This window comes from Balaenoptera ricei, chromosome 20 (assembly GCF_028023285.1).
Source record: "Balaenoptera ricei isolate mBalRic1 chromosome 20, mBalRic1.hap2, whole genome shotgun sequence".
Lineage (NCBI taxonomy): Eukaryota > Metazoa > Chordata > Mammalia > Artiodactyla > Balaenopteridae > Balaenoptera > Balaenoptera ricei.
The window spans coordinates 53,248,788-53,262,733 of record NC_082658.1 but is presented as its reverse complement, the minus strand read 5'-3'; the positions used below and the strand labels follow the sequence as shown (position 1 = coordinate 53,262,733).

Sequence of the window (13,946 nt, the reverse complement as noted above, 5' to 3'; positions counted from 1 at the left end):
TAGCACAGAAACGAAGACCCAACATAGCAATCAATCAATCAATCAATCAATCTTTAAAAAAAAAAAAAAGATAAAAATGTGGAATCTCAGACCCCACCCCGGAACTCCTGAACCAGAATCTGCATTTAACAAGATCCCCAGGTGATTCGTGTGCACGTTACAGTTTGAGAAGCTCCAGTGTAGCAGAACCCAGACCTGCTCTTATCTGCTCAGGTCCCTTTACCATTACTCACTGGCTCCTCCGGTGCCTGCATCCCAGCAGCCCACACCTGTGTCTTTGCTGGAGGGCTGCCCTTGAGGATGCTCCAGGCCCCTTTGCCTGCAGCCCAGAGAGCCGGAAGGGCCTCGAAATTTACATCCTCCCAGGAGTAGCCCCTTAACCCAGAGGTTCTGGAACTTTCACAGTTCCTGGAGCCCTTGATGTCTCAGTAATTTTTTCACAGCACTTACTCCAAGGCCAAAAGACTACCTAACAGTTCCATTCATTAAATAGTGAGATCCAAACAACAAGTATTTATATCCTAACAGTTTAGTAGCTATTTAAAAATACAATGTACGCAAATTCAAACAAAAAATATTCTTGTTTCATTCATCAATAATCACAAGTTCATATTAATGGGACAAGGATGCCTGTTGGGCACTGCACAACTTTTCAATTCTTGGAATCAGATTGGACACCACCCTCGTTTCCTTTCCCACGTTGATTTTCCCACAGGACTTGCTTTTTATCACAGCTGCCGGTTTCACCTAACAGCCAGTTTCACAAAGATATGACATCATCCAAAAGAATGTAGGGCAATCTAACATTGAAACCGTGAACTATGTCAAGTGTGGTGTCTGGCAGCTGTAGCCGTGTTGTCCTCAAAATTAAAATATCCCAAGGCACCCTGGGTGCCTTGGCACAGTTTGGGAACCATGGCCTAACCTTTGATGGAGGGTGTTGGGGTATAAATGCCCCAGCTCCCTCACTCTGACAGGGCTGACACTGAGTAGTGACCTGCACTGTCTTCTGCTAGACTGAACCAACTTAGCGTCTGCAGAACTTGGTCTTCTTCCCTTTCTTTCTCTTCCCTTCCCAGTCTCACTTTGGCACACCACTGTTTTTTCTTGCGAACGCTTAAGTAAATCTCTTTCGCACGAATCTTCATCTTGAGACCTGCTTCTGGAGTACCCAGGCTAAGAAAAAGGTGACCAGGAAGAAGCAAGCCTGGGGTGGGGTGGGGACAGCCGGTGGCAATTAGGAAATATTGTCAGCAGGGGAGAATGTGGGTACCTCAACTTCCTCCGTGGCAGTGAGGCAGGGAGATCAAGTCAAAGAAAGCTAATGAGGTGGAATTAGCAGCCTTGGTCACTGACCGGATAGGGATGGTGAGAAAATCTCAGGCCGCTCTGGGTTTGCCCTCACATGGATATGCCATTAACAGCCATCTGGAGACTGAGGGCTGGGGTGGGTTAGGGGCACGCTAGCAAGTGTATTTTTCTACACGTTGAGTTCAAACCCTGAAATCCCAGTTCTAAAAAAAGGAGAAAGTGGAGCAGGCAAACCTCTCCACCCACTTTTTAAAAAGGCTCTGTTTAAACGTGCACTTGATGTGCCGTTCCCAGCTTCATTAACCCCCTAATAATTATACTAATTACTGCGCACTCTCTGTGTAAGGATGTGTTCAGAAGCTCCAGCTCACGCTTGGCTTCAGAAGCAGACAATGTGTTCCTCCCGCGCGCGGCGTGTTGCCGGTACACCCTGCACTGTTGTCGGCAAACACAAGGCAAACACAAGCCGCACCTGTTGAATGTCATCCCTGGGGAGGGGGGAGGGCGCAGCTTGAGCGGCTGGCAAGCGATCACAGTGGCAGAGCCACACACGCAACTGAGCCCAGATATCCAAGACCGGGGTCCTCAAAGCTTTTGTTCTCTAAGGCGGCCGGTGAGCGGGTAGGAGGTCATCTGCCAACAGCGCATTTGGGGACAGAAGCTGTGCTAACTGCCCTCCAGCTAACAACTCACTTATTCCTCCCAACAATCTTGAGATGCGGCCATTGTTGACCCCATTTTACAGGCAAGAAATCTGAGGCTCTGCTACATCTTTTTATTCATTCCACTCGTCTATACTCGTATATGGCATTGACTCTGTGTCATCACCCAGTCACCTTTATAAATTCAGACCCGAACACAGAACACAGCTCCTTTTACTCTGGAAGGAAAACAGCAGAGATTGCTCCTCTGCAAAAGGGCCAAGAGTCCCATATGGAAAGGGGCAAAGGGTGACCTCCTGGCAGAAGGGGACCCCCCAAGGAAGACAGAGCAGACACAAGCTGTGATTCACGGGCAAGGCCGGGCCAGTGTTTGGGCTAGAACTGGATCCACAGATGTGACGGACTAAGGGGCATGGTGCGGGCGGGGCGGGGGGGGGGGGTTGTGAGGGGCTCCTGCACACAAGGGGCTGGTGGGGCAAACTGAGAGCCACGTGGTGTGAGCTTTCTGATTCTTCCCTGTGTCTGGGCCAAGCCAATTTAACCAGGGCCTTGCTCCTGCCAGCCACATAAGCCAGGGGAGCCCCGGACAGGACAGGACAGGGGATTCTAATGAGCTGGGTGAAAGTGCCTGTATCTGGGCTCGGCAGGAAGGCCCTGGTCTTGGAGATGGCTGCCTGCACCCAGAAACACCCCTGGGGTCGGGGTGAGGAAGTGTTCTTGGCTGAGGCAAACTAGGGCAGGTAAGGGCAGGGTGCCTTTGTCAATTGGAATAAAGGACAGATTAGAAAAAGCTGTCCCTCTGGGCAGACACAGCCTCTTAAGGGCAATATTTGCCAAGTGCTTTAGGGCAAAGAACACGGCATCCCATCCTCCCCTGCAGACACACAGCTCTGCTGTAGGGCAGGGCGGGCACCTGACAACAGCTTCCTCTGGGCACCTCTAAGATGTTGACAGCACGACTGCCAGGGCCAGCTTGTTTCTGCCCTCAGGGAATTGGCACCCCATGGACTGAGGCGGAAAACAAAAAGCTGGCTATGGGCGCATAGATGAGAGACAGCATCTCAGAAAAGGAGCTTAGCTAACTAAGTCTTGGCAAACGAGGAAGGGTCTGACAGGCTGACGGGGAAAGGGCGCTCCTGGCCAAGGGAACTGCTAGAGCAAAGGCTCAGAGGTGGGCAAGTGTGTGGCACATCTGGAAATCTGGAGTAGCCTGTGGCAGGGTCTGGGGAGGGGTGGGCCGGAAAGCTCTTCTCAGGCCTTCAGTACATTGCCCTCTTCCCCTATTTTGGAGTGAAGTTCATCTCCCTCATCAGAATTAAAGCTCCCAGGGATCAGGGCCCCACCTCCAAAAGAAGCCGTTATACTGCACCCCTCCACTGAGGCGCCCCAACCCTGAGGAGTCAGGAAATAGGCCCGGGCAATAGGCAGGCCCTGAGTCAGTTTCAATTCCAGAATCTGCCTCCATCTCTAGTTCCCCAGCTCCCTTTCTGCAGGAAACCATCCAGGACCCAAACTTCAAGCTGTTGATGAACTGTGGAAAACACTCGAGAAACTTCCAGCAAATTCTGGAACTGCATGCCATTCCTCAGCAAAATGTGGAGCGCTGGGGGCGGGGTGAGGAGACCAGCTGGCTCCCTCCCCCTCCACAATGCCCTTGATGATGAATTCGACACCAGAAAAAATAAATCAATCAGTGGGCGTGTTTTCCCTCGAGGCGCGGCAACGACAAAATCGTAATGAATGTGAATGTTTCTGGGTTATGTGTTGGAAAATTAGCGCGGGCTTGCATTAATTGAAATTCAGTTCTTTATGTATATCAATTCCCTTTTATCCTTCTGGGATTTGCAGCCACGACAAAGATGCTGAGCAACAGATTAATCCAAGTGTTGTCAGTGACAATGATAAATGGAGATTTAAAAGCCTACACTGAGATAAATTACCATTAAAACTCAGGCCTCCCCTCTCCTGTTAGGTCTGCAGAAGCAAGAATGTGTGAAAACGCTAGGTTGCCTCTCATTATACTCACTCCTAGACTTTGGATGGTGGTGTCTCCATCAGTGGAGGGTTTTTCTTTGCCTTAAGTGTTATTATTCCTTCCAGATTGATCTGGCTTCTTCCTGCTCTCTGCACTCCCTTGGGCCAGTGGATACCTTTTTCTCACATGGCTTCAACAACTAACCACCTGCACACCTGTGCCCGTCCTCTGAGCATCTGTGCCCTGAACCCAGCTGCCCTGGGCACCTCCCAGGACCTCAGACAGCACAGCTGAGAATGAACATGCTGTTTCCACCCCTAGACTTGCTTTTTTTTTTTTTTTTTTCCTTTTGGCCGTGTCGTGCGGCATGTGGGATCTTAGTTCCCCGACCAGGGATCGAACCCGTGCCCCCTGCCGTGGAAGCACGGTATCTTAACCATTGGACCGCCAGGGAAGTCCCGCCTTAGATTTGCTTCTAAGTCCGTGTTCCCCGTCACTGACTTGGACCACCACCCACTCGGCTACCCAAGTCGGAAACATCATCCGACTCCTTTCTCCCTCTCAATCCCCTGCCCAGTCAGTCACTCCTTCCTCCATCCCAGCCCTCTTCTCCCCATCCCATCCCACTTCCCTGGATCAGGTCCTCAGCAGCTCACCCTGGGGTGTGCTAAGTGCCTTCTCTGTGGTCTCCCGGGCTGGAGTCCCCATCCAACAGCCTCTCCAACCTCCAAGCCCATGCTCGGCCTGTCACACCCCTCTGCCCCGTTTCTCCCTGCTGTGGTCTCTCCGGAGACGCCCCCATGGTGCTCAGGGCGAAGTCTAAACTCTGAGGCTCTTCCTGATCCAGCCCCAGCCTCATGCCTCCTCCTGGGAGTCCACCTGGCGTCCATCAAGATCCTCGATGTCTCAGGAACACACCGCACTGTTTCTTGTGCCCTCGACTTTGTACCTTTTCCTAGGGATATCTTATCCACCCCTCTCTGCCAGCTGACCTCGTGCTAGTCCTGAAAGCCCACACTCAACTGGGATGGGGCCCTGGTTCTCGCCTTGGAGCGCTTGGCCCAGTTCTTCTGCCGCGTGTGTCACACTGGCTTGTGTGTTCGCCATCACTTTCCTAATTGTCTCACCCAACTGTGAGCCTTGGGCATCAGGGCGTAGGTACCAGAGGTGTGTGCATGGGCAGTCTGTGCCCAGCCCTGTCTGCGTTTGAGGCATGAAGGAGAGGAGAGCATCCGCTTGCAGTCAGAAAGACACACGGGCGACAGAGGAGGAACGCTGACCTCCCAGACACTCGGGGGCTTGCCTGTGGCCACCTCGTGACAGCCGAGAACAGCAGAGCCCTGAGGCCCTCAAGCCCCAAGCCCTCCCGTCTCAGCTCCACCAGAGTTCCCAGGATCCCACTCTCTCCCTCAGAAGGCACAGGATTCCCCAAACAGCATCAGGAGCCCCTTCTAATAGTACCTCACGGCTGCTGTGGGGAGGGAGATGCCGCGGAGAGGAATGAATTCATATTAGTTTATTCCCAAGATTAACATACCGAAAGCTTCCTTCATTAAAATTGCAGCACTGCAAACACGTCCTGGTAAACTTGGACAGGAAAGCTTCTCTCCGAGGGATAAGAAGTTGTTTCGAGATGAAGGCGTTATCTGGCTTGTCGCATCTGATTTTTCAGGCAAAAAAAAAAAAAAAAAAAAAAGCACCTCTATCCCTTTTTCTGTCTCCTGTCTCATTCTCCTTCTCTTTTTCTTCCACTCTCTGTCCCCCTCCTCTCCCCCCTCCCCCTCTTGCCTCCTCCCCCTCTTCCACCGCGTCCCAATCCCAGCTGCAATTTCCCAGATAAAAACCAAAGACGTGGGCTTATAAGTAATCAGCCGCTGCGGTCTGGGGGTGAATATTCAATTAGTTCCAGGCCAGGGATTCCTGATCAATATTGCCTTCTCGAGGCAAAACAGTGTAACAAACCCTCTTATTAAGCAATTCTAAGGCCTTGTGCTGATACCCACGACTGGCAGCTAATCTGCGCTTTAATTAATACCTGCCCCTTGGTTAGCTAGAGCCATGGCTCACTCAGGGATGGTTTTCAGACCCCCACTCCCCCTGCTGTGAAGCTGGTAGGAGCGTGGCTCTTGTATGAGGTTGTGACCACGTCGGAAACCCAGCCTTTATCTAGCCCTTTGGTGCCCAGCCCCAGGGGCTGAGAAGTAGAATAACAGACCCTCAGGAATGGAGGGGCCCACGAAACCCAGATTCAGGGAAGAAAACTGCCCCAAAACACACCCATTCACACACTCACGTTTCACATCTCTACCAAGTGACTGTTCATCATCTACTTGCACACCTTCAGTGATGGGGAGCTCACTACCCCACAAGAGACCCTGTTCTCCGGCCAGCTATGATTATGAGTCAACTCCTCCTGAGACAGACTCTGCCTCCATTGGTCCTGGCTTTGGACTTCAGTCCTGCCAGGCTCCCTCTCCCTTCAGATAGGCCTGCCACTCCCTGTCCCAGCGCTTCCAATGGCTTCCTTGGCCTATGGAAGATCCCGTAGCAGTTGGCATTAAAAGGCCTCTATAGTAAGAGCAGTAACATCGACAATCATAATTTGTTGAGTGTTCACTCTGTGCCAGCCTTGTGCCGAGTACTTTATAGGTGTTTTTTAATCCTTGTAAATAGCACCATGAGGAACATGCTGTTGTTATTCCCTGTTTTACAGCCAGGGAAACTGAGGCGAGGCGGACTTAGGTAACTTGTTCAAGGCCAAGCCACAGATCTAACAAGGCTCCTGGGCAAGGCTTCCCTGACTCTGTCTAAACAGTGTGTCTACCCCCACCCTGGGCTCCTGCCACACCTCATATGGGAACTGCCACTGCCCTCATTTCTGGGTGCTCACTTGGATGTAAATCTTTTGCATGTTTGTCTCAGGCAGGGGCTGGCTGCACCTCATTCATTTTGGAATACCCCACACTTAGAATGGAGCTCAGCTCTTAGATTGTGCTTGTGTCTATGGAAGGAATGAGTGAGCTAAACTTCTATGGAGGCTGCTGGGGCCCAGACTGAAATGCCCCCAGCTAAGATACCAATCAAAGAAGAAGCTAAATGTCAGGGGAGCTCCACAAAGACTACTTGGATATACGTGCAGAGGAAAAGGCAAAGCAGAGTGGCAGAAAGAGCCTCAGACCAGGGGAGTCAGGAGCCCTGGGTTCTCGGCCCAGTTCTGCCAGACTCTTTATGGTATGTGGGCAAGTTCCTTCTTCTTTCTGGGCCTGGGTTCCCCATCCACAAGCTCTGGTTTGCACTGACGGCTTCTAGACCCTCGGCACTATCAGCCAGAGGGTGGCGCTTTGACCAGGGCTCCCCAGCTGTGGCTTGGGTGGAGTCTGGTCAGCAACCCCCCAGCTGGCCCCACTGCTACCGCTCCAGACTGCTGGGCGCTGCCTGCCCGCCTGCCTGCCGCGCCCTCACCACTTCCCCGTCTCCTGGCTGAAGGATGCCCAGAGAAGCAGTAGCAGCAACAGTAGTAGCAACCGTGGCCACAGCCAATCCTCAGACAGCACTCACCGCGCATCAGGCACGGTCCTAAGCACGTCACAAGTCCAGCTCCCAAAGGTGGGATGTCCTGGAGGACCTTTCCAGGGCAGACAGTCAGCCCGAGGCTGGGACTCCCTCTGCCCCCCGTCTGGGCCCAGAACCCGCGGCCAGGTCCAGAGGACAATCCCCTCTCTCAGCTGACGATCTTGCTGTCTGATTCGCTGAGAAAATACAAGCAACCGGACAAGACTTCAACCCTCCCTCTCCCTCCCAAACCTTTTAACCCATCTGCCTTTACACCCACGCTACGAAAGCTGTAAATCGGATCGTGTCCTGTGGCTACGGCTCTCAGCCATGGCATGGCAGTGGGCAGTGATGGCGAGAATGGAAACTGGACCCTGAAGGGTGCATGAGAGAGTTAACGAGAGACTCTCCGAAACACACCAGGCACAGGGTCTGGCCCAGAGGAGGAGTGGGTGGTGGGCTAGCATAGTGGGAATGACACTCCGATGACAGCCATCAGTATGCGTTTGCCACTTGCGCCGTGCGAGGCGCTGAAGTAAGTGCTTTCTGGACGCTTACTTCCCAACAACTTTGCACGTGAGCAAACAGAGCTCAGAGACATCAAGTCAGTCGGTGAGGAGGCGACCAGTTATCTGACACCAGAACCGCCATGTAAGCCCCCCCCCCCCCCCCCCCCCCGCTAGCCTGCCGCCGACTGGGGCTGCCCTTCCCTCTCTGACCCACGTCAGCGCCCACTGGTTTACTGACGGAGAAATCAGGTCTCCTCACTCCTAAGCCATCACTCTTGCCCCTGTTACCCCATTACCCTTTTCTGCCTTGTTTCTCCTCAGTATTCAGGCATCATTAACATCTGACACCAAGCATTCAGGCATTCCCTTGGTGACTGAGGCTCAGACTAATGATTGTAACGTGACTCTTTTACAAGAGTAAAAGCCCCAGGGTGGGAGACCGATCCCAGTGGAACATGCCACGTGCAAAGAAGCCTCTGCTGGTGACTCAGACGGGGACAGAAGAGGACATCTGGGTCATTTACTGCCTCTGTGGGTCATCCAGCTGGATGGGTGTGAGTTACCTTGGAAACGGAATCTCCAGCCTCCAGAATGGCTTCCAATGACCCCGGCCATCTGGCTTCATGCCCTTATGTATGTATGTATGTGCACATGTATGTTGTATCAGGACTGGTCTGTGTAACCAGCAGAACATGCAGAAGTAGTGGTGTGTGACCTCTAAGCCTAAGTCACAAAAGACATTGCTTCCACCTTCCTCTCTACCATCACTCTGGCGGTGGCGAGGGAGGGGGGAGCTGCCATGTTGTGAGGACACTCAAGTAGTTCTGTGGCGAGACCCCCATGAAAAGCAACAGAAGCCTCCTGCCAACAGCCAGCATCAACCTGCCAACCGCGGGGGGTGAGTCACCTTGGAAATGGGACCTCCAGCTCCAGCTGAGCCTTCAGATGTGAGACCCTGATCCAGGACCACCCAGCTAAGCTGCTCCCAAGCCCTGACCCACAGAAACTGTGACAGATCATAAGCGCTTATTGTGGTAAGCCATTACTTTGGGGGTAGTTTGTTATACAGCAGCTGGCAAAGGACTTGGTGGGGGACATCTCCCCACCTGCACCCCCAGATCTACCCTGTAAACAGATCTAAGTGGCATTCGTGTTCTGAAGAATTGCTCATCCAAGCACATGCTTGCAGGAGCGACCATTTTCTTCGGTACCACCCTGCCCACCGGGAAGGAAGCTCCTTAATGACCAAGATTTGAGGGCACCACCTTCAATGAACCATTTTCATGGCACAGGAGGTCAGGTAATGCTCCAGTTGTGAAAGGGGATTTTGGATTTATCTTGGATCTGGGGCTAAGAAAAACCAAACCTTGATCATGACAAGCCTCTCCATGTATACATAGATCAGTAAGTATAGGCAGCGCTTCTTAGTGTGGGATGTAACGACCGTTTGAGGGGAGGTTTGCTTCGAATAAACATTAACAAATTTAGCAGAGCAGAGGTTCACCTACTTTTTCAAGAAATCAGCTCCAGGATGGGGCCAGCTGGTGTCAGACCCTCTGCAGAAGGAGTGCATTGAGATCTGGCCTGACTTTGGACTTCAACTTCTGGCTGCTGAGGCCCCTGCCTGTGAGTGGGAGAAGCAGCCTCCAGAAACAGGCCGAAAGGTGCTCTGGCTTCTGAGACCTCCCAGCCTTGGATCCCATACAATTCTTCGGTTGCCTTACGTTCATCAAATCCCACACTGCATTTTGCCAAGTACAACAAGTGTATATTTTTAAGAGGAAATTAATGCATATGTTTCTGATTCATCTTATGTGGAAACGATCAAAATATTGTGTCTGAAGTAAAGTCATATCCAGAAGAGGCTTTGGGTAGTTTTGCCAGGTTTTGATGAATCTCTTTTCAGGATTGGGTTCTGGCCTCAGCGTCTGCCAAAGTCTCACAAGTCGGTGCAAACACCATCTCCTCCAGGAAGTCACCCCTGGGGCCCGAGCCGCCTAGAGCTGCCTTTTCTCGGCGCACAGGGGGCTCCAAATCAGGGCCACAGCCTATGGAACTGTTCTTTTTGCCCGGGCCACAGTCCTCCCAACCAGACTGTGAGTTGCCCCAGGGCAGGGGCCAGGAATGCTCTTCCCTGGGATTTGCCAAGACGCACCTGCGCAGGCTCACGAGGTGCGTGTCAGGAGATGAGGCCACACAAGGGAGGCTGGACCAGGAGGTGAGGCGAGGAGGCAGCCAGGGCTTTCGGGCTTTCCTGCTCTCGGGCAACCCCACCCAGGGTCTCAGTGGGTCGTCTTACAGTTTCTGCCGACCTTGGTGGGGCTGGTCATTACGGTCCTGCCTCTTTCCTTCTTCTGAGGCGCCTTCCTGTTATTCCTCTACAGCAAAAAAGAAACAAAAAACAAAAAACAGGGTCATTTCCTGAGTGACAAGGGCCCACAATCAGAGTCCTGTGTTTTCCTTCCAAAGTCCATGGGAGGTGTGTTCCAGTTAAGCACTTAAAGTGAGCCTTCCGTGCTGGGATGACTGGGGGTGGGGTTAGGGGGTTAATGTCTGGGCAAGAGGAAAACACCCTCGAATGTCCTCTCCGGAAACAGAGAAACGTTGCTTCCAAAAACCTAGCGGGAGTTTTGGGAGAAGCGGCAGCCTGGGACATCAGGGAGAGAACATTCAGGAAGGTTCCTCAGCCAGGCTGCCGCCTTCCACATAACCACGAGGAACCTTAGAGAGCCAGCATCCTGCTTGGAAAGACTGAGGAAGCTACTCTTGCAGAAACATCTCGCAACTCACGCTACGCTCTGGGAACCACAGACCCCTTGGCTGCATCAGAGAGCTCAGATGGAGGACGGCACGTGGATTTCCTTCTTCCTGTGTAACTGCGTGTGCGTGTGTGTTGGGGGGAGGGGAGTAGGATACACATGTTTACAATAGGAGACACAGAAAACACAGAAAAAAATTTAGAAGGGCTCGTAACCATCACACACAGTCCACCCAATCTTTCCCCTCCACATTTCCAGAGCCGGCATCACAGGCTCGAGACGCTTCTCTTCTGCTTTTGTCACTTCACGTGATCATATCATCATCATTTCCTGCCGTCACGAAGTGCTCATTGGAAATACCATTTTATGGCTACGTAACATTCCATGGGCTGGCTATACCACTGCCAACTTTAGTTTTTCCCTGGTAATGAGCAAGAGTTGCTCTTCTTTTTTTTTTCTTTTTAATTTATTTTTTTTAATTAATTAATTAATTAATTTATGGCTGTGTTGGGTCTTCGTTTCTGTGCGAGGGCTTTCTCTAGTTGCGGCAAGCGGGGTCCACTCTTCATCGCGGTGCGCGGGCCTCTCACTATCACGGCCTCTCTTGTTGCGGAGCACAGGCTCCAGACGCGCAGGCTCAGTAGTTGTGGCTCACGGGCCTAGCTGCTCCGCAGCATGTGGGATCTTCCCAGACCAGGGCTCAAACCCGTGTCCCCTGCATTAGCAGGCAGATTCTCAACCACTGCGCCACCAGGGAAGCCCGAGTTGCTCTTCCTAATGCTGGAATTCATCTTTGTATGGAAGTCTTTGTTTAGATCTCAGATTACTTTCTTGTTCAAACCCTAAAGTGATATTATCAATTATGAATATCTTAAGGCTTCTGAATCCTATTTCTGAATTCTACTCCAAAATGCCAATTTGGACCCCTATTCAAATCTCCTATCCACTGACTCTTCAGGCAAACTTAAAGGTTATGCAGACCAGCCCTTTATTTGGCAGATGGGGAAACTGAGTCCTGCGGAAGAGAGGGCCGAAACCTCACTCTGGCTAATCAGAGCCTGGTCTCTCCTGAGCACCTGTGTGCGGCCGTGCCTTGGAGGAGGAAGAAGCAGGAGTAATAGGAAGATGTCACGGGGGCTCTCCTCCTGGAACCCTCACTCCTCCTGTAGCACAAGACATGCGCTGACAAAGCACAAGCCATAAAAAACAGGCTGTGGGCAGCTGGGCGAGTGTGAGGAGAGACTGTGCACACACAAAAAGGGGTCAGCCAGAGCCTCCGCTTACCCACATCCCCAGTGGCATCTCCAGGGAAGATCTGAGCACCTAGGAGTCTGGGCTGTGGGATCCTGTCTCTTGCTCAGCTCTGATCTCTGAGGGGTGGTAGGCAGGGTTCTGCTCAGGGAACATAGCCAACAGAGGAAGGGAATGAAGATCCATCCTTTGGGAGAGCCTAAAGAGGCTGTGCAGGCTTGGTCCAGGGACAGCAGTGCAGACTGGTGCAATCCAAGAAGGCTTCAGGGAGGAGGTGGTACATGGGCCAGGCCTTTTAGGAGCTGGGACTGGAGACTGGAGGAAAGTTTCAGAGGAGGGTATTTGGGGTTCAGGCTGTAAATTTTTAAATGCAATTCTGGATTTATATAAGTTTATAAAATAAACTTCTTTATATTTAAATGGCACAGTGCTGAAGCCAGTCTAATAAACAGAATCAAAGATATACCACTGCAAGGTAATTCAATGGGTTGCTTTTTTAACATTTTATACAGCAAAAAATTCCTTGATCACAATCTATGCCACACAATCACCCTGTCTAGTATGTAGGATGCCAGGGGAGCCCCTGCCAAGAGGAGAGCAGGGGTGCAGGCCCGGTGTGGGAGGGGGGATCCTGGGCGATGAAGGACAGGGTGGGGGTCGGGAGATATGAGACCTGCAACCACAGTTTGCTTCCCAGCCTCCAGCTCAGCCTCTGACTCAGTCACTGGGACCCCCCTTCTCTCCCAGACTGGCCTGGAACTGTTGCCTCTTGTGTCACTCTTTTCTCTCTTTTCTCGGTGGTGCCAGCAGCCTTTATTGTTGAAAACGGCTGTATTTGGCTTTAATCAGAGCCCTTGTCAAGCACTCTTCCCCTCCTTTTGTACTTCATTGTCCTCAGAGGGGAAAAATTTATTACGAGCATCATTTTACACAAACTTCTCGGACATGCCAGGATTCCACAATTCCTGACGCCACCAACTTGTTTTCTGCTTACCACCCAGAGTCACAAAAGACAGACAGGAAGAATACCCACTTCTCCCCTAACTGCTGCTTCAGGTCCTGGTCGGCTAACAACTTGCTGTGTGATCTTGAGCCTGTTGCTACTCCTCTCTGGGCCTCGAGTTACCATCTCCGCAACCAGTGGGCTGGAGATGGTCTCCAAGGGTCATTTCATTCCAACCTGCTATAATTCTCAGGTTCATAAGAATAAATGGAATCATCCGGATGTAGGGATCGGGTCCCCGCCTCTGGCCATCTTTATCTTCTAATGCTGATTGGGCTTCCTTACTGCACATCCGAGAACAGCATTCCTCAGCTCTAAACCTCTGCCGGCCCCTCGTCTCCTGACCTGGCAATCAAAGCCCTTCCTAGCTTGGCCTCCACTTCCCCTTCCTGCCTCATCTCCTGTCCCTGTCACCCCACCCCATCGCTGCCACCAGCAAGCAGCCCGCACTTAAAGTTTCCTTCATGCTTCTTTGATTTGGCGTGGAAGTCTTTATTTAGATCTCAGATTACTTTCTTATTCAAACCCTAAAGTGATATTATCAATTATGAATAGTTTAAGGCTTCTGATACCTATTTCTGAATTGTAACCCAAAATGCCAATTTGGACCCCTATTCAAATCTCCTTTTACCTGGAGTGACTTTTCCCCTCTTTCCTTTACCTGTCTGACTCCTAACTTTGCCTTCGAAACCTAGTTCAAATACCAAAGCCTCGGGAAGGTGCCAGGGGGAATCGGTCTGCCCCTCCTTTGGGCTTCCCTGGCTCCTGGACACCCCCCAAGCCCAGAACTCCCCTCTGTGTGGCCAGTACCTCTCAACTCCAGACCACAGACTCTTCCAGGGCAGAGACCATGGTCATGGTCATCTCTGTGTTCCCGGTGCCCAGCTTGGGTCCTGGCACGGAGGATATATAGGTGCCGGTTGG

General features: G+C 51.8%; 1 long non-coding RNA gene across 2 annotated transcripts in view; it reads right to left on the bottom strand.

Moving 5' to 3' along the window:
* Nucleotides 1-13,946, bottom strand: part of LOC132354800 (uncharacterized) — a 201,770-nt gene that overhangs the window by 31,476 nt on the left and 156,348 nt on the right. The window contains exons 3-4 of one of the 2 annotated variants that reach the window (XR_009499415.1): nt 9,518-10,387; nt 5,486-5,608 (exon numbers count right to left, since the gene is read on the bottom strand). This is a non-coding gene — a long non-coding RNA (uncharacterized LOC132354800). The remainder of the gene's footprint in view (nt 1-5,485; nt 5,609-9,517; nt 10,388-13,946) is intronic. The other variant, XR_009499416.1, reaches the window with a different exon arrangement.